This window comes from Tiliqua scincoides, chromosome 9, assembly GCF_035046505.1.
Source record: "Tiliqua scincoides isolate rTilSci1 chromosome 9, rTilSci1.hap2, whole genome shotgun sequence".
In the NCBI taxonomy this organism is placed as follows: Eukaryota; Metazoa; Chordata; class Lepidosauria; order Squamata; family Scincidae; genus Tiliqua; species Tiliqua scincoides.
Window position 1 is genome coordinate 37632826 of NC_089829.1, and position 20127 is coordinate 37652952.

General features: G+C 45.0%; 1 protein-coding gene across 1 annotated transcript in view; it reads right to left on the reverse strand.

Annotated features, from left to right (window-relative positions):
• CMIP (c-Maf inducing protein) overlaps window positions 1-20127 on the reverse strand; it is a 166067-nt gene that overhangs the window by 75077 nt on the left and 70863 nt on the right. The window lies entirely within an intron of this gene.

The window sequence follows — 20127 nt, forward strand, 5'->3', positions numbered from 1 at the left end:
TTGGGCCAGGAGGTTGGAGGCTGTGCCACCATCTATACAATGACTGAAATTCTAATCCAGCTTCCAATCTAAAATTTCCTCAGGCATTGCTCACTCACTTCCAGAAGGACTAGAAACGTGCTTTAGTTCAAAATGAAACTAACTTTTCAAAGTGAAAGCTGAGGTTCTTAGAAATTGGTTCTGGTTCCAGTAGTAGTGAAGGCCAGCTCAGTCAGGACTGCGAAGCGCAAGCCAGAGGTGCTCACCTGTAATAGGTACTTGGAAGGTACTTACGTTAACATCTCCTACTTTATCAGACAAGCACTAAGTCCAAGGAGCCATCATTTGACGCCTCAGAGAAGCCCATGAGTCATAAGCTTGGAAGTCCCAGATTCAAATCTCACCATGGTCATAAACGGATTCAGGGGCCATTACGAAACTGCTATTCTCTCAGCTTCCGGCTCCCACACATAGTATGGAGATAATAATATTGGTCTCTTACAGGATTCTTGTGAGGCTCACTGATATACAAAAAGTACTTTGAATACTCAATGAGCACTACATACACGCAAAGTTCAAGTAATAATAGCGGTCACAGAGGTAGTGACATAGCAAAGACTCCGTTCATAGAATTATAGAAGGTTAGAGCGGAAAGGTCCATTTGAGGTCATCTAGTCCAGCCTCCTGCTCAGTGTAGGCAACTGCTACAGCATCCTATGGCTGTTCAACCTCTGCTTCAAAAACTCCCATGAAGGAAAACCCACTACTGAAGTGGTTCCCAAACATTTTAGCACTGGGGCTCACTTTTTAAAATGACACTCTGTCGGGACCATGTAGCTTTACAAGACTTTTAAAAAAAGTTTCACTTTAGCAGTCACTCAAGTTTCCTTTTTTTTTTTTTACTATGGTGGGGGGACCACCTTCTGGAATGTTTGTTGAGCTCCATGTTCATCTGTTCAAGACCATTCTGGTGGCCTTGCGTTCCCCTTTGCCTGGCCCATAAGAGCCCAGATACGTTTGCCTACTAATGAGTAAATATGCACAAGTGGCTCAGTTTCACTTTCCATAGGGCTCAATACATGTTCCTCGTCAACCCACGCTGGCACCTAGAAATCACCCCATCCAGATTCATAAGCAGTGTGCAGCAACGGATAAGGGGAAAGGGGCTTAGCTCAGTGGAAGAATATCTGTTTTGCATGCAGATTGCAGAAGGTCCCAGGCTCAACCCCTGGCATGTCTTGGAAGGACAGGGAAAGATCCCTGTCTGAGATCTTGGAGGGCCACTGCTGGTCAGGGTGGACAATAATAAACCACAGAAAGCAATGACCTCACTCTGTAAGGACTCCACAGGTGCTAAGAAAACAATGATGAGAACACGGAATTTACAAAAATAAAAATACAACATGAAAACAATTACAGTTCGCTGAGACTTCAAGCTAAAAATAAGAAGAGAGGAGGAGAGAGAACACCATTGATGTTTACTTGGGATCAGGGTACTAGTGATACAAATGTCAGACGTACAGTGTGCTGGATTTATTCCTTGTGCCTTTGTTCCACTGTCACAAAGCGGTAGGATCAAGCACACCACTGATATCTGAGCCTTAAACTTGTCAGCACCTCCAAGGCTGCCAAAGATGACTCCTACCTGCTTGGCAGAGATTGGAGCAGCAAGACAGCATCAAGATTTATATTCCAGAATCAAAGCCAAGTGGCTACAACCTGAAGCTTCTCTGCTTCATTGCAAACATCCACTCCCCACAGAGGTCTCCGTTACATCCTTGCAGGCAGGTGCGAGTCACCATTAAAAAATAAATAAAAAGCAGGTTAAATATAACCTTGGTTTTCAAGCTGATGCTGGTTTTCAAGCACCTTGGTTTTCAAGCTGATGCTGGGAAGTGTGACTGGCTGCTAAGAAACACACGAATGTTTATTCCTCCAAGCCCAAGAATAATGTGCTTAATGAGACATTAATGGGACATACAGCTTTCGTCCTGTGAGCACTGGAGGATGCAGCATTGAATGTGACTGGAACCTTCCCACCCTAGCCGAGGTCAATTCACTTTGTTACCAAAATGACAACATTCCCCCTCTACACACACACACACACACACACTTTATAGTAATTCAAGTACTTTGGGACATGTCATCCCCTCCAACATTTCACACACCAAAAGATCAATGCAGGAGCTGTTCCTACCCATCACACATCATCATCATCATAATCCAGTGCTACCTCAATAATAGAAATAGCAGAGGCAAGTAGACGTTGGAGGACGATGGCTCCGCAAGAGCTCACACAGGGACCAAAAAGCTTCTACAGAAGTAGCCACAACCTACAGAAATACTTTGCTATGTGGAGACTCTAGATCTTCATAACTCTATGTGTACATATAGTTTTTAAAAATCTAGGGTCACCATTCAGCTCTAGATTCTAGAGGCTGCTCCAACTTCCATGGAGGTCACTGGTCTTGCTCTCTGCTTGCCAAGGGTCCCTTGGAGCAAGACCGATTGGTGCAGGGAAGGGGGAGAAAGGAGATGCCTGTGCAAGGCTAGTGCAAGTACTTCCTATTCCTCCTCCTGGTCAGTCTGGCTGCTCCAAAGAGGAAAGAGGCCCTATTTTTGCAGCTGCCTGCCACCTGCCTAGCTAGGTAAGCTGAAGATAGGACAGAATGGAGCCTGGTGGGGAGGAGACCCAAGTTGTGCAGAGGACTCTGTGCATGTGTACACAGGGACCTGGGAATGGACTGCCCTATATCCCAGCACAACTTAGTGCGGTTCTCTTATAAAGTTTACGTTTTCTAGTTCACGTAGGAGTAACTTGCTTTTTGTTCATGTTCAATGTTTCAAGGCAGAGTTGTACAAATCTGCCCAATTCCAACTAACCCAAAGGTCATGGATCAGATGGGTACCCAATCTCACCTTCCTAGGCAAGAAAGAAGTTGCATGGGAAAGGACACCATGCATAAAACAAGTGCCAGGGGGAAGGTCTCCAATTCGGATGAAACAAACCATAGAGTGTAAAATCAGATTGTAAGCCTGGGCAGAGGCATGTTTATCAAAGCAAACAGCCAATCACTGTTCTATGTACATCAAGCAAAAGAAACACATTTAGGTTCCTGGGAAATAAGATCTATAATGAAGCACAAAAAGAGGCTCAAAAACTGGCAAATTCTTCGTTTTAAAGGCACAGGCTGCAGGGAAAACATGGAGCCTGGAATGTTCCCTTTGCTTTTACCCAACCCAAGGGTGGATTCTCCTACCAAAGTATGGTGGGAATGAGCTTTTTTGATGAAGGTAGGCTGAACCATAAAACACCTTCAGTCCCTCCAATCATATATACATGCATATAACATGGATATATAACATCCCTGCAGAAATGCAGAATGCAAATGCAGAAATGCTGTTGATCCCACCCACCCTCCTGGTGCAATACCATATCACTTTGGAAGCACACAGGATGCTCCCTTACACTGAATTCACTGGTCAATCCACCTTAGCAGTGTCAACCTTGGATCTCCAGGGTTTCAGGTGGAGTCTTGACTCTGCCATACCTGGAGATGCTGCTAGCGATTGAACCTGGTACCTCCTGCATGCAAACCAGGGCTCTACAGCTGAGCTACAGCCACTCCCCACTGTAGGGGAAAGGGGTGGAATTTTTTTTTTTTTCATTTTTCACATTTTTTTGCAATCTTATCAACACTTCCTGGCTTGAGAACCAGAGTTAAACTGTATTTCTTTAACAACACATCTTGTGCTAAAATTTCATATCACTTTCTGCCAAGGCAAAAAAATGACTTTTCCTTTGAAACAAAGGGATTGTTATGCAGGAAGTGTGATAACCTTGTGTTTATTCATTTACCCACAGTATCAGCCCACATTTGTGATTCAAGTCCCAGGGGTTCCGCCTGATACTGTACGTCATCGGCTACCTACTGGAGAGCAATTATCTCATTCTCACAGGAAGCCAGAGACCCAAGATCCTTTGGTGATCAACATTACAAACACTAAAGGAGTATATGAAAACAGCAGGTCTGGGGTCTGCCATTGCTCACGAGATGTTATCTGAAAACATGCCTTGGAGAAAAATTAGGAGCACCAGAAGGCAGGAAATATAATGAGAAGGTGCATTCCTATTTTTAAGGACTGTGAAATACATCACGGAACTACATCTTCTAACTTAAAAAAAAATAATTAGGATTAGATGTTGTTTAGTGAGCATGCTTTAGAACAGTGGTTCCCAAACTTTTTAGCACTGAGATCCACTTTTTAAAGCAACACTCTGTCAGGACCCACCTAGCTTTACAAGGCAAAAAAAAAAGTTTCACTTTACCAGTCACTCAAGCCTCTGTTTTTATCCTTTATACCAGGGGTGCTCAATAGGTGGATCGCGATCTACCAGTAGATCGCAAGGCAAAATGAGTAGATCGCGGAGTGCCGACCCCCCCCCTTCAGGTGCTTCTGGGAGGAAACGCCGGGAGTAAGGCCCATTGTACTCAATGGGGCTTACTCCCAGGTAAGTGTGGCTAGAATTGCAGCCTCACAGCCTAATCCTAGGCATGTCTACTCAGGAGTAAGTCCTGTTATACTCAGTGGGGCTCAAGGTACACCAACATACATTGTACCCATAAATGTTATATGTTATGATGGCGCGAACATTGTAAAAAAAAACTCTGGTAGATCTCCGGGCCTTGCTGGGTTTCAAAGTAGCTCTCGAGCCAAAAAAGTGTGAGCACCCCTGCTTTATACTATGAGGAGAACCAACTCCTCGAGCATTTGTTAAGCTCCATGTTCATCAAACTGGGACCATTCTGGTAGTCTTTTTCATAGGGCTCAATCCATTTTCCTTATCCGCTAACACCTTGTCAGTTTCAGGATCCACCAACAATCAGGTTAGGAGTCACTGGTGGGTACCGATCCACCATTCGGGAAACAATGCTTTAGAACAGGGGTGTCCAAAGTGTTTGGCAGGAGGGCCACATCATCTCTCTGACACTGTGTCGGGGGCCGGGGAAAGAAAGAATTAATTTACATTTAAAATTTGAATAAATTTACATAAGTTTAGATAAATGAATATATTAAAGATGAACTCATATGAATGAATGAAGGTCTTGCAATACCTCAAGGCCTATAAAAGGCCTTGCACAAAGCAAGGCTGGCCTTTCCTTTGCTGCCACTACTGCATCAGAGACATGAAACAGCAAGCAGTGGAGGAAGCCCTCATCCCACAGCTCACGCAAAAAGGTCAAATAGTTGCCTTCACGCTGAGAGCAGTTGTGTCCGGCCAGTGCGGGCTGCAACAAATCTCTGGAGGGCCAGAGGCTCATTGGAGACTGGGGGCTCCCTGAGGGTCACATTGAGAGGCCTTGAGGGCCGCATGTGGCCCCAGGGCCAGGGTTTGGGCACCCCTGTTTTAGAAGGAACTAAGGACTTATATACTATAAACTGGTAGTTCTTAGGTAGTTTTCTGAGGGGCTGCTACTGATTCCCAAAGTATTTTCAGGCAGCCTTTGAGAACATAATGAAAAAACACTGAGGAGCCAGAGATTTCGCAAGGTGTTTCCCCAACCTCACTGAAGAGGCAATCCGTTTTTCCCGCAGTGTTTACTTTAAAACTTTCCATTTGATTGCTGTACGACAAGAAAACATAGTGCTCTGCAAAGAACAGACCAGTGGTCCCCAATATTGCAGTGCCTGAGAACCACTGCTGTAGACTACAGCAGCCTACAGCAGCAGTGTTTTTTTCAACCACTGTGCCATGGCACACTGGTGTGCTGCAAATGGTCTGTAGGTGTGCCACGGGAGTTTGAGGGAGGGTCATTTATTAATAGGACCATTGGGGGATGTGAGCCTCCCACCAACAGCATGGTGTGCCTTGTCTATTGTAAAAAAACTGATGGTGTGCCTTGGCAATTTTAGTACCTTGTCAGTGTGCCATGAGACAAAAAAAGTTGAAAACCACTGGACTACAGCATGGGTTAGGTCATGGCCACAGTTCAGTGGTTGTGAACACACTTGGCATGTAGAAGGTTCCAGGTTTAATTCTTGGCCTCTCCAGATACAGCTGGGAATACAGTGGCCTCCAAGAGGTCTACAACTGGGATTCCCCCATCAACTGATATTCAGTATACTAAAGATGGAAGTTCCATTCAGTCATTCAGATCTTCTATGCCCAATCCTCTTTTGAAGCCAGTTGCCCACCCCACATATTGTGGCTTGGGAACTCATTCAACAATTCTGTGTTGCGTGAAGCATTTACTTTTGCCTACCCTGAATCTACTGCCAATCAGTATCATTGGACAATCCAACGTCCAGTATTATGGGAGAAGGAGAGAAAACGTTATCTCATTCTCTCTCTCTCTACACTATGCATAATTTAATAGAACTATGAATAGAAGTCCCGGCTTCATTGTCTTTTTTCTAAACAAAAAATCTCAGAATGCTGTAGCCTTCTTTCACACAGAAGATGCTCCAAATCTCCATGAGAATCTAATGATGTGCAATTTGAACTTCAATGCTCTAAAGGGAAGTAAATGTTCCTCACTACAAAGAGCGACATATGCAGCAGGCGGTGCATCCATTCACTCCAGCCTTCACTATCACTCTCAGAGTTTTACATTGCTCTTCTGAAAAATGCAGAATGGACCTAGCAGCTCTATCAAATTCAAGAATGACAACCTCTTGGTAGAACACCAAAACACGTACATGTGTACACACACACGGACGAGATGTGAAAAGTAATTCAAACTTTACTCCCACTCATCTAAGCGTTTGCTGAGTAGTGTTGAGTCGGATCCTGTACCATGGAACAGATCAAGCTAAAAAAACAAATCTGTAGCCTGACTCATTAGTTCTGGCGCCCAGGTACAGAAATGAATCACTTGCTTGATAAACAAGTAATTCAACCACCAGAAATTAAAATTCATTTCTAGTAGCCACAATGTGCAGAAAAAAATGGTCCGTTAAACAGCTCAACCTTCATATCAAATGAATTTGTTTTGGTTTTAAGTTCAAGAACTCAAAGTGACAATGGTATAACTCAGGCTCCCAAATTTAAGTCCCTGAGATTGTAGCGGCAGGTGAATTAGTACGATATACAGTGCTTTCCCCCACCCATCAAAATTCCCCTGCATCTACTAGCATGTTTTAAATTTACAACAATAGCACATTCTCAGACTCTCTTAATAGTTGAGATGTAACTAAATGTTAAAGAAGCCTAAGTAGCCTGCAGAAGAAAAAACCTAGTCTGCAGGACTAGACCAATGTGAATCTTGTCCAGCATTATTTGCAAAAATTCCAGGAACCAGTAAGCATAAGGTAGATGAACTGGACTAGTGGATGGAGGACTCTCTTGTGCCCACTTCTGTGCTAAGCAAATATATCAATATTAAGTGTCAGATTAGTATTATATCAGTGTCAAAGAATGAATGGCCTAAAGCAGTGGTTCCCCAACTAGGGGTCACCCCGATGTTCTTGAGGGTCGTGGGAATGTCTTCATTATTATCAACATCATCACATACCAAAATGGGTCATCAGACTGAGGATAAAAAACTGGTTTTAGGGTCATGGACAAAAATGCTTGGGAGTCATGGGTCTAAAGGACGGTGCTGAATTTGCAACAGAGAGAGCAAACTTCAGCTATACCGTCAGTCATCTTATTGGACATTACAGACTTGAAAATGGGAATAAGCATGATCTACTCCACCAAGTTGTCGGGTGGGCAAAACACCCTAGAGTCCAACAGGTATACTCCCAATTCAAATATGTAAATAATTTGCTAGAACATTGCCAGATTTAAAATTCATCAACTAAAACAAGTTTATCAACAACTTTCATTGTTTTCTGGTGCTACAAAGAGAAAGTTAAATTATTAAACAGCCCATAAGTTCAGTGCTAAAGCACCTGCTCCACTATGCAGAAACTCCCAAGAGCAATTCCTTGCAGCCTCTCCAGGTCAGACAGAGAAAAAGTCCTCTATGAAATGCTGGATTGCTGCTGAAACTCAGGGCTGGCAGTACTGATCTAGACTGACCAAGGGTTCAGCTGGTAGAAGGCAGCTTCCTAATGTCATTAAAATGAAAAAGAAGAGCTAACAATTTATTTTTCACCCATTTGTGCAAATCAATTCCTTTTGCACATTTGGTTGAAGCTGGAAACAAAAGCCTAATGCAGCTACTGTACATTTGCTCTTAAGGTTCAATTCACTCGCAGGACTTGCAATGCAATATGCATCCAGTGGTACAGTCCTCACGAGAGGACAGTACACTTGACTTCTCATTATATTTGTCTTGAAAGCAGTTCTACACGGACAAGATACCATGTCAAAAAGATTTGTTCCCAAGCATTCCACTGGATATGGAAAATCGTACACACTGTCACATGGAAGTTGCATCCCATATGAAGAGTGCTCCACTCTGGACCACACAATGTAGTTGCCAAAGGAACCTCAAAGAAAACAAACTCCTTGTGGTGAACAAACCATGCACCACTGCAGACAACCCTAAATCATAGAATATGTGTGCTTTGATCTTTAGTAATGGAAGTACTTCTACTAATAATGTCTTCATTTAGCAGTTCTGGTAAAGCCTCTTCCATTTAATAAGCTGACTTTTTTTTCCAGGGAACATTTAGCTTGGTGGTTGTTTTGAAAGAAAAAGTAAGCACTTCTTTCAGTTTCAGAAAGATTTATGTTTCTTTGGCAAAGAAATCTTTGCTGCATTGAGGCCAAGGGATATCATATCACTGGCTCTATGTCAATGACATGTCAAAAAGATTCCCTAAAATCACAGACTTGGGAGGATCAGATACAATCAAGATGAAAGCAATGCTCAGGCCCAAATGGTATGGTCTCCCCTTTCTCCAGAAGTCCCTGGGAAATAATCACTTTCATTCTACAGAACCCTGCCCACTTGCTTCTGCAAAAGCGTCATAAAAAGGAATGACTCAACAGGACGTGAACTATGAAGAGGTCCTCTACTACGCAGTAGCCATCAGCCTTTCCTGACCCTCAACCTGACACCCACTTTTAATTTTCCATTGTTCCTTTGTTACCCATATTCAACTGTTGCTTCTCTTTCTCTTCTTGTGACGCTATCTCAGAACGCACAGCGCTTTGCTCTGCATGCACAGCTTCTCCATGAAATGAGCCACCAGGATGCAAGCTGGAATACTTCCTCAGTCCATCCAGGCTCCCTGGTAATAAAGTAACTCTACACAGCATGCTGACTATTAGCTCTCTTTGAGCTTCTGCCTTGGGTTGGGACTTTGCCTGGGTAACCACAGTCTCTTGAATCTTCATGGGTTTTGACTCCTGTCCTGTTCTTGTCTTTTGTCTCCACTTGAGATCTACCCATAGTTCTGATACTTCCTCCTCCTCCTCTGCCCAAAACACAGCTGTGTTGCAAATGGTACAACTCCAACCTTAGTCATTGTGCTCAAGCCACCCAACAATGTTTTGCACCCTTACAATAAACAAGGCCACTGTGCATAAATTTTGGAAGCTATTATCTGTCTAGGAGAAGTGTACTATATGGAATTCATTCAGAGAGGTAAATACAGAGGAAAGAATGGGGAGAACCCTTCAAGGTATATATGAATAAACTATGTTGCTTACAGGTTGGTCTAGCCCAGGTGTGTCCAAAGTTTTTGGCAGGAGGGCCACATCATCTCTCTGACACTGTGCCGGGGGCCGGGGAAGAAAATAATTAATTTACATTTAAAATTTGAATAAATTTACACAAGTTTACATAAATGAATATATTAAAGATGAACTTATATGAATGAATGAAGGTCTTGCAATACCTCGAGGCCTATAAAATGCCTTGCACAAAGCAAGGTCAGCCTTTCCTTTGCTGCTGCAGCTGCATCACAGACGTGAAACAGCAAGCAGTGGAGGGAGCCCTTATTCCACAGCTCACGCAAGAGGTCAAACAGTTGCCCTCACGCTGAGAGCAGTTGCGTCCGGCCAGTGCGGGCTCCAGCAAGTCTCCGGAGGGCCAGAGGCTCATTGGAGACTAGGGGCTCCCTGAGGGCCGCATTGGGAGTCCTCGAGGGCCGCAAGTGGCCCCAGGGCTGGGGTTTGGGCACCCCTGGTCTAACCCAAGAATGTCTTGCTTTAACGGAAGGTGGCTTTCCGGGTTTGACAAAGAGTGGTCTAGGTGGAGGGAAAATGGGTAGAATGGTTGACTGATATCTAGGAAGTTGCCATGCACTGAGTCAGACCATTGGTTGATGCAGCTTAGCATTGACAGATATTGGCAGCTGGTCCCAAGGTTTCAGAAACCTTATCACTATGTCAGATTCTAGTCACACAGAGACCTCTTCACACATTACCAATTAAAACTGTACATAAACACACACATCCCATCTGAATAACCCATCAGCCGTCTCAATAAGATTTTTGTGGCATGAACTCTCTCAGATAATAGTGTTGATCAGATGTATGAAGTTGTCGCCTGGGGACTTACCCTGTGGCGGGAAGGACCTGGGAGGACGTGGCAGGCAGCCAGGTAGCCCTGCAACCCTGGGCAGGTGGAGATGCGGGGCGAACCGCAGGGAGACCTGCGGGTCGGGGGGGGGGGCAGGAGCCCACAGACCCAGCTGGTCCCCGAGCAGCCAGCAGAGGTGGCGCCACTGCCCAAAGGAGCTGCGGGGAGACCAGCGGGACAGCCCGCAGGATGGGGCAGCCGGAGCCCGTGAGCTCAGCTGGCCCCAGAGCAGCAGGCAGAGGTGGTGTCACCACCCAAAGGGGAGCCAGCCGTGGAAGCAGCCGCCTGGCCACGCCGCTCCTTCCCAATGCGGCAGGCACGGGCAGCTGGGGAGCTGGATGGCCTGAGATCTCGGGCCGGGCCAAATCCCGGAAGGGGCGGAGCTGGTTGGGAGCGCGGCAAGGCTCATAAGGAGCCCAACCGCTGAAGCGGGAGGTCGCTCCTCCCGAGGCTCCTGGGCGAGGGAGGGGAGAGAGCAGGGAAAGCAGCCTCCACAGCCAAGGCACACCCCCAGGCAGCAACCCTGCTCAGGGGTCTTGGAAAACCTGGGCACCCACTGGTCCCGGGCACAGTGCAAGCAGAGGGATAGGCAGGGCAGCCACTTGGGACAGCAGGAGGGCATCCCAACTAACCCCCCTGAGGGGAAATTGCAAGGGGTCACTCTACCATACCAGTGACACAGAGTTTGGGACCCAGACCTCAACAGTGGCAACAGGAGATAACCAAGAGAGCCGCAGCCTGTTCGCATTGGACCAGCAGCTGAGTACCCTCAACCTCAACGGGGTAAGGTGCAGACCTCTGCGGCACAGGCATAGTTCATGCTAATTCCCTCCAAGAGACTTGTGAAAGGAACAAGGACTCTGATTTGATTTTGATAAAGACTTTATTAAGGACTTGTACAAGTGGGACTCTGTGTTGTAACAGGTCCTAATGAATGTGAAGTCATTGACTAGATTAAATCAGGTGTGCAAACCACTTTTTTCAGCTCCTCGTCTTTGTTGCTGCCCTCCTCGGGCTTGCGCCTCCAGTACCACTACCTCAGAGACTCTGCCCCAGGGATGGACTTCACAGAAGTGTACTCAGAACGGGCAGTGGGTGTCTATTGTATTGTATATACGTACACAAAGATCCTTGTTGCCAGCTCACTCCCTCTCTGGGATTGCAAAACTGCTCAGGTGCTCACACCATCTAAAAACACCAACTCCAAGAGTATTCCAAAGTATTAAAAGCATTTCCATGACATTTAGAAATCTGACATTTGGTGCACACATAGGCTAAGTCATCATGCAGACTAAAAACCTGCCTGCTTCTATCTTTTCTATTGACAAAAAAAGAAAATGTAGTTGCCATTCCCCTATGAAAAATGGGAACATCAAGTATTTGACCTTAGAGAGCCACAGTGAAGATGAATGAGTTAAAGACTGTAAACTGAAGTACACCCTGTATACTAAAAATGGTGCGTGGATTTTCATGTTATAACTCCATTTTTTAGTACCTTCTTCCTCAATCGGATGGGAAGTCAGCTTAATTACTAAACCCTCTTTAGAAAACCAAAACAAAACCAGGAAGTTCTTTTTTGTTGTTAAATTCTGGTTTCTCAATCTGTTCTCGTCTCAGTTGCACCTTTCCTTCTGCCTCCCCCTCTCCCTTTCCCTGATCTTATTCATAGTTTTGTGATGACTAGTTTCAATTATAAGGAAGCTGAGATGTTTATTCAACAGTCCAGAGGGTCACTGCAACACAGAAAGTAAGCCCAATGTGGGAGTTAAAAAAAATAATGGGGAAAAAGCAAAATACGACAGCAAGCCTTTTGTCCCAGAGATTTGTCAGTTCACAAATAGGACTGACGCAACATGATTTCAGACTGTTGGTGTTGTAAGTGTTCTGTACCATGAAGAAACATCATCCACGCTTTTCATTTGAAATATGGCCATGGGCAAAAGAGGAAATGACAAAACAAGTCATGATTATTATCCTTGCAATGCAGGGCTGGTTCAGACATGCACTTAATTCCTCATCACTCATTTACTGAAAATGTGAATCTCCTGTTCAAATATTCCTTACATTCACCAAGTGGTGATTTGCATGTCTGAATGGGCCATCAGAACCCAATCTTACAAGACAAAAAGAGTCATGTGGCCCCCCAATGTAATGTTCAGAGGTTCACATAGTCAGACATGGGACACCAAGCTCCAGTTCATACATGGGTTGGAGCACAGACATTGTGGAAGAGTGGCAAACACACACTTCCTCTCAAACATGTTGCTGATGCCATTACAAATAAGCGTGAACCTCCACAAGAATATTCAGTCACAGAGGTAGGGTCTGACTCTCTCTCTCTCCCCCCCTCTCCTGCAAAGAGCCCTGCTGGAAAGGTTCCTCTATGCCAGAACCCTACATAAGAAAAGCCCAGCTGGATCAGGCCAAAAGCCCATCTAGTCCAGCCTCCTGAAACTCACAGTGGCCCACCAGATGCCTCAGGGAGCATATAACAGGAGACCTGCATCCTGGTGCCCTCTCTCGCATCTGGCTTTTGGAGGTATGCTGTTTCCCCACAGTGGCCAAGCAGAGACATCACTGCAAGGGCACAATGCAACAGCACCCATCTGTCACTTTTTGCCCCCACCCAACACCTGGCATTCAGTGGCACATTATTCCTGAATATGCAGGCTTCACAGAGCCATCATGGCTAACAGCAGTTGATCTTTCCATTCATTAATCTGTCTAATCCCATTTCAAAGCCATCTAGCAGCCCTCACCACACTTTGCATATCCCATGAACTAAATTCCATGTGAAGAAGAATCTCCTGCTGTCCGTCTTTAGTCTCCTGCCAATCAGTTTTTGGGTGATCTCTGATTCTAGTTTTGTGGAATGAAGGAGAAAACTTCTCTGGGAGAAGACAGAAAAGTCTCTGAAATGTCCCCCTGTGGTCACCTTTTTTTTGCTCAAAGGTGAGCACTTTGGGAACAGGGAACCAATGGAAACTGCCTTGTTAACTACTTCTTTGTTGAAGAGCAGTATAATAATATTATTAAGAATAATGATTTTAGCATTTGTTTTGTTCCTTTATCACATATGGTTTTCCTCCCTTTCCAACTCAGAAATCCACCTCAACCCCCCTTACCTCATTCCCACAATACAATGACTTTGTGGCATTGCCATAACTTAAGTGGGGTCTCAGTTACCAGAATTTATATTTCCAAGAGTGGGGGAGGGGAGTTAAATCTTCTTCTTGGAAGGCCCAAACGCTGACCAAGATCCTGCTGAACACCTAGTGAAGCTCTTCTGCACCAAGTTGCGGGATTCCTCTTGTACTTCATTTTGTGGTTGTTGCAAGTTGCAGAGTTGGGGGCACCACATCACACCTGCCATTCTTCCCACTTTGGTTTTTTTGTTACACCTAACATCCAACTTATTGAAGAACTCCAGAAAACACCGCACATTGCTCAAGACCTTACATTTATTGGGTTGGTCCAAGTTATAGTAGAAGGTTGAATCCTGCAACATTCAAAGAAAGGGGTCTGACTATCAGGGCAACTTCATACATGTTGCTCTACCCAGTTTCGCAAAAGTTCTCTCTTCCAGGAGGGGGAGAGGGGGCAGTCTTATCTCCTGTGTTATACAGTTAACAAGAGGAACAAAAATAAACAGTGTTCAATTTGATTCCATAGCGACGACTGGCTATTTCATCTGCTTTCTACTCAGGGGTCCTGATGACAAATGGGACATGATGAAGCGAGTGTAGCTTTGCTCATTTCAACAGTCACCTGCCTCATCTTTAGCCTGGGATTAAGAAGGGATCTGTACCATGGAATGACTCTTCCATTTCAAGCTTTTTGAAAGAGATGAGGCCCAGGCGCAGGGACAAGGCAGGCAGGCAAGCCACCTGCCTCATTCTAAACAGAGCAGCTTCAGTTTACTGGTGTTGACTGCCCATCTGGTCACAGACTGGGAGCTCCCGAGTTCATAGCAAGGCAACAGAAACCAGAAAGTGTATTATGTTTTAAAAACAACTGCCAGTACCTGGGAGAAGCTAATTAGGTCAGTGATTTTCAACCTTTTGGCACACTGACATGGTACTAAAATTGTCAAGGCACACTCAGTGTTTTGACAATTAACAAGGCACACCACATTGAGGGCAGTGGGGGTCACATCCCCAAATGGCCCTAATAGTAAATGACCCACCCCCAAATTCACTCAACATACCGGTGAACTATTCACAGCACACCAGCGTACCATGGCACAGTGGTTGAAAATCACTGGGTTAGGTTGATAGGTTGATGTGGTCACTTTTCCCAGACAAGCCAGTGAATTTCGTGAGTTGAAAGGAAACAGCAAAGAATCAACAAAAACTATATTTCAGCATTCACTTTAATGAATTGTGGTAGGGATGGGAACACACGTGAAAAATCAGCGTTTTTCGCTGACTTGTGGAGGCTCGAGTCACCTACGCCAATAACTGACTCGAGTCTGAAGCCACTTGACTTGGCACCCTACACATGCACACTGGAGTCTGTGTGTGCTTGCTTACTATTTTCATGGCATGAAAGACCTCGTGGTGCCATCATTCAGACCAGGGGAGCAGTAGGAAAGTTCCAGCCAGGAGGCAGGGAAGGGTTAATGTTTTGCTTTTGCATCCAGCAGGAGGCAGGAGCGGGCTCTTGCCCATCTCTAAAGAAACCAATAGCCATTGGACAAAGGATGGGCGGTCTAGTTTTTTTCTTTGAATGAGATAGGGCAGAAGGAGGAACCCAAGGGGGTTCTTGCCTTAGGATTGGCTGGAGAAGCCCAGGGAGGGAAGAAGAGGCAGGGAAGCAGTGGAGGCAGGCGGTTCATAGTGATCACGCTTTCCAACGCATGGCTCCGCATGGCTCCTCATAGCTCCGTTGTTACTTGGGAAGAGGAAGCCTCACTGAATGACCAGTGCAAATGGGACTACTTCTGAGTAGAGCTGCAAAGGATTGGGTCATTCTGGTATGACTCACAGCTGCTTCATGTGACCATCCAATCTCTTGCTGCTTCTGTCCCACTCTCACGCAGTCCTTCCCACCCTTTCCACCTTGTTTACAGATGGGCAGGGACATCAGGGGAGTGTTTAAAGCTCGTTTTCACGTTGAGTCGCAGGGTGTGGAGACTCATGACTCGACTCAAGCTTAACCCTGAGAAAGTTCTTGTAGGAAAGGAAAGAAAATAAAAACAGATTTGTTTAAAGACCTAGAACTTTGTTGGCAAAGAATTGCATTAAGCTAAGCAAAATAAGGCAACAACGCCAACTTTGCTGCATGTTGGCCTTCTCAGCTCAGGTGAGCTTTGACAGCTGCCAGGATGGGCATGAGCAGCTATTTACAAGCTCTCTCCATTAGGTTCATGTGCAATCAACAAGCAGTAGTACACACACAACTGGACAGGGCACTGCTCCCTTCCACTAGCATACAATGAACTGTATGTTTGTCATGAACAGCCAAAATGATTTCCACAGATCATCAGAGCTATGATCAGCCAAGTAGGAACTGAGATGATGCGTCATGGTACTTTCCATTCCTACTGACAGCATCATCACCAAACCCAAGGAGTGTGCAATAAATATGAGAGATGTGCAGGACCTTCCCATGCAAACCATTGCAGAGCAGCAGGATTCATTGTAACTGAGGCAGCAGCCTGTCCTTAGAAGAGCCATCTGTGTTGTTAAAAGTTGTGAGACATGGAACAGCAGGCATGCACATGCACACATGTGTGCATACCAATCTCAGGCAACCTTTCTAGAATCTAAGCTCTCCTTGACTTCTACCGTCAACACACAGTGCTGAACACACCTAACCCAACAATAAGCACACATGCTGAGGGCAGCAAAACAACTGCACATTCAAACTACCATGGACCACACCTGGACTGGACAACACAGTCCTGGAACGTGCTGGAATCCCTAGCATGTATGCACTGCTGAAACAGAGACGCCTGCGTTGGCTCGGTCATGTCGTGAGAATGGATGATGGCCGGATCCCAAAGGATCTCCTCTATGGAGAACTCGTGCAAGGAAAGCGCCCTACAGGTAGACCACAGCTGCGATACAAGGACATCTGCAAGAGGGATCTGAAGGCCTTAGGAGTGGACCTCAACAGGTGGGAAACCTTGGCCTCTGAGCGGCCCGCTTGGAGGCAGGCTGTGCAGCATGGCCTCTTCCAGTTTGAAGAGACACTTGGCCAACAGTCTGAGGCAAAGAAGGAAGGCCCATAGCCAGGGAGACAGACTAGGGACAGACTGCACTTGCTCCCAGTGTGGAAGGGATTGTCTCTACCGGATTGGCCTTTTCAGCCACGCTAGACGCTGTTCCAGAACCACCTTTCAGAGCGGGATACCATAGTCTTTCGAGACTGAAGGTTGCCAACAACAAAAAAGGACCACACCCCATAGGGCAACTCTGTGATTCAGCACAGACAACCAGTTTATCAAAAGGGAAGGTTTTCCATCTCGGTTTTCTGTGGTGACCTGTATTAACGAAAGCCATATGCCATTATATGCTGCTGTGCACTGAGATGTTAACACCAGGCTGGGGGGGGGGGGGCTTATCGGTTGGTAAGGCTTCCCCACATCTACCGCTTGGAAGACTGATAATCAGTGGGCCAATCTGGATAACCAGTACCTCTAATACAGTGGTTCCCAAACTTTAGGAGTCTGTAGACCACTGGGGCAAAAATGGGAATCACCATAGACCACAATTATATTTGGTAAGCCATGGGGGAGCGCTTGGCAAGACCCTGGAAGTGCTGGCTGCGGGTGGTCTGTTCCAGCAATGTGAGTGCTTCTCCATGGACAGTCAGAGAGGGCAGAGAATGGATTGCATAGAGCTGCAGCCAACACTTCCATGCCGGCTGCGAACGGTCTGTTCTCCACCCTCTCTGGTAGTCTGTGGGGGAGTGCTCACTTGGTGAGATGCTGGAAGTGAAATAAGGCAATCATTTTTTTTGCCCTGAGACCTTGTGGACCACTTCTAAGGGTCTTACAGACCACCTGTGGTCTGCAGAAGACATGAGGAGGAGCATGTATGCACCACTCCTCCTGGTATAGTGTGCTATTCCACCACTACATAACTGTGGGGAGGGAGATGCACAAACTGTTCTGCACCATGTGATGCACGTATGCATTATTTCCCTATGTGAATATATAGGCTGGTATGGCTTTTGAGACAACACAATCCTCCTTGTGTGATAGGAGCCAGCACTGTCCAAATTAGATCCACATTAGGAACTGGGGCAGGCAACACTGAGTGGGAGAGATGCTCACTTAGGGTGCAATCCTAACCCCTTATGTCAGTGCTTTCCAGCACTGACATAAGGACAATGCAGCTCTGAGGTAAGGGAACAAACATTCCCTCTGTGGAGGCCTCCGTGAGTGACACCCAACTGCAGGATGCAGCACACGTCCCATTGGCACAGCTATGATTTTTTACACCTTTAATCTTACGTGATTTTAAGGTGTAAACTTACACACAACAGGTTTCAAAGCAAGACTAAACAAGCTTAACAGCAATGCAATCTGCCTAAAAACCCAGAAATGTTCTCTAAGAGAAGGGAAATACTTTCAAAGAGAGGAGGAAAAATGCCATTGACTTCAATTTCATGATCTGTATGAATAAACTTTAAGGGCAGCAAGAACAGATTAGTCACCTACTGTTATTCTTAAGGATTGCTGCCCTCCTTGGCGCAAGCAGACGGAAAATGAGAGAGCCAAGCTTTTCTCAAGAACCTCCCATTGCTGTATCTTCAGCACTCCACAATGTCTCCCAGGGGCTGCAGTTAAGATGCTTTGAGAACAACACAAAAAGAAGATCAACGAACATTGCTGGATTCACTAATTACCAGACCAAAAACCAAGGGGCAAACAGCCCAATGGCTACAAACTAGAGAAATCCTCATGCAGGATCACAAACTGCCCCTTGAGTGTGTGCACACGCATGGACATCCATTCATCTATCCACCTGAGCATTAAGTGACAGGAGTAACAAAACAAATTTAATCTGCAGCTTTTTTCCCACCATAAATCTGTTGTTTGGCACCAAGTACTGCGCTTGATCCTTGGGGTGGAAAGAAAGATTTGCAGAGCCAGAAGTCATTTTCAGACCCGTTTCCATAAATAACTCATCCAGATCAAAGCACAGTTGTGGGGTAATTAGGATGCGACAATTAGCCCATGTTGTCACATGCTGAAGCCAGCCCTTTGTCAGGTCGCTCACTAAAAGGATCACAAGGCAACTTTAAGTTGGGGAAGGAGCAAGAAGTTGCCAAATGTCAGCATGGCAAATAGTTGTATCAGCACATTTGACTTGAAATCTGCACCAATGACACGTATTCTAACTGCCCCTATTTACCAGGAATATGCCCTACTTCCAAAAACCCACTTCTAGAAAATAACTATCCCCATTTTTTTTTTTTTACTTTTGAAGATATTTTATTAAAACAATGTCAGACCGAAACTATGTGTTATGTTTACCATACAATGGTGTGCTTTAGGTTTTCAATGTGTTTTACTCAGATGGGGAAGGAGAAGATACCAAAAAAATTTCTATCTCCATGCCATAATGGAGCCACTCTTGCCAGCAGTAAAGAAATAGACTGCATCAGTATTTTTTTCCAATTTATTCATATCCTCCTTTTTAGTCAAGACTGGCTCACAAAGCAACTTAAAGGAATATAAAACTACCACCAAGCTGAAGTAGCAGCATCAGAAAGCACCAACAATTAAATCAAGAGCAAAATGTCCAATAATAACTAAAAGTATTAATTTATCATTATTAATAATAATATGTAAGAAAAAATAATGAAATAGGCCAAAGTATCTCCAACAGCAACTCAAGGGCAACCTCTGACTTCACACAAAGGCTACCTTTGCCTATTGGACAACATATAAAAACATAATACAGGTCATTCCTTGTTATCCACTGGGGTTCCATTCTGGAACACCTAGTGGATAAAAAAAAATCAGTGGATGAAAAAACAGTGGAAAAATAGATTTAAAGACCCACTTCCACGTTTCTTGCCCCTCCGTTGCTCCTAATGGAATAAAGTCATGCCTTGATATCCTCAGAGGTTTGATTCTGGACTCCCTGCTGATACCATAAAATGTGTTAGTTAAAAGCAATTTTAAAAAAATTAAAAAGTGCATCCCTTTACAACTGTGGTTTAAAAACAGCTTTTCTTACTGTTGTAGAGAGGTAGTCAGCAATTAGAAATGCATATGATCCTCTGCCTTTGCCTGGCTAAGATGAAGAATGGAATGATCGCTTGCATGACTCTCTCTACAATAGTAAGAGAAAAGGTTTTTTAAACTGTGATTTAAAGTTGATCAGCACATTCCTTCTCATTTGCAGTGGCCATTCGTGTGGAGTCAAATCCGTGTATAACAAGGTTGGACCTGTAATAAGGTCTCCCACATGAAGCAGGACTTCTGGGTCACCCTGGTAACTATTTTTTTGTTTTTTGAAACAGCTATGAATTTCACTGACTGCTGGAAGAAAAATCAAGCAACCTCTTATCTGCCAGCAAACACAGTAGTGTTATGTTTCCGCCCCCTACACCCAAGTCGAGCAAGTTCAGAACTGTAGCATTCCGTGCCATACGCCAAGAAAGAAAAGCTGCCCATTGTACATTATAAAAACGGGATTTGACA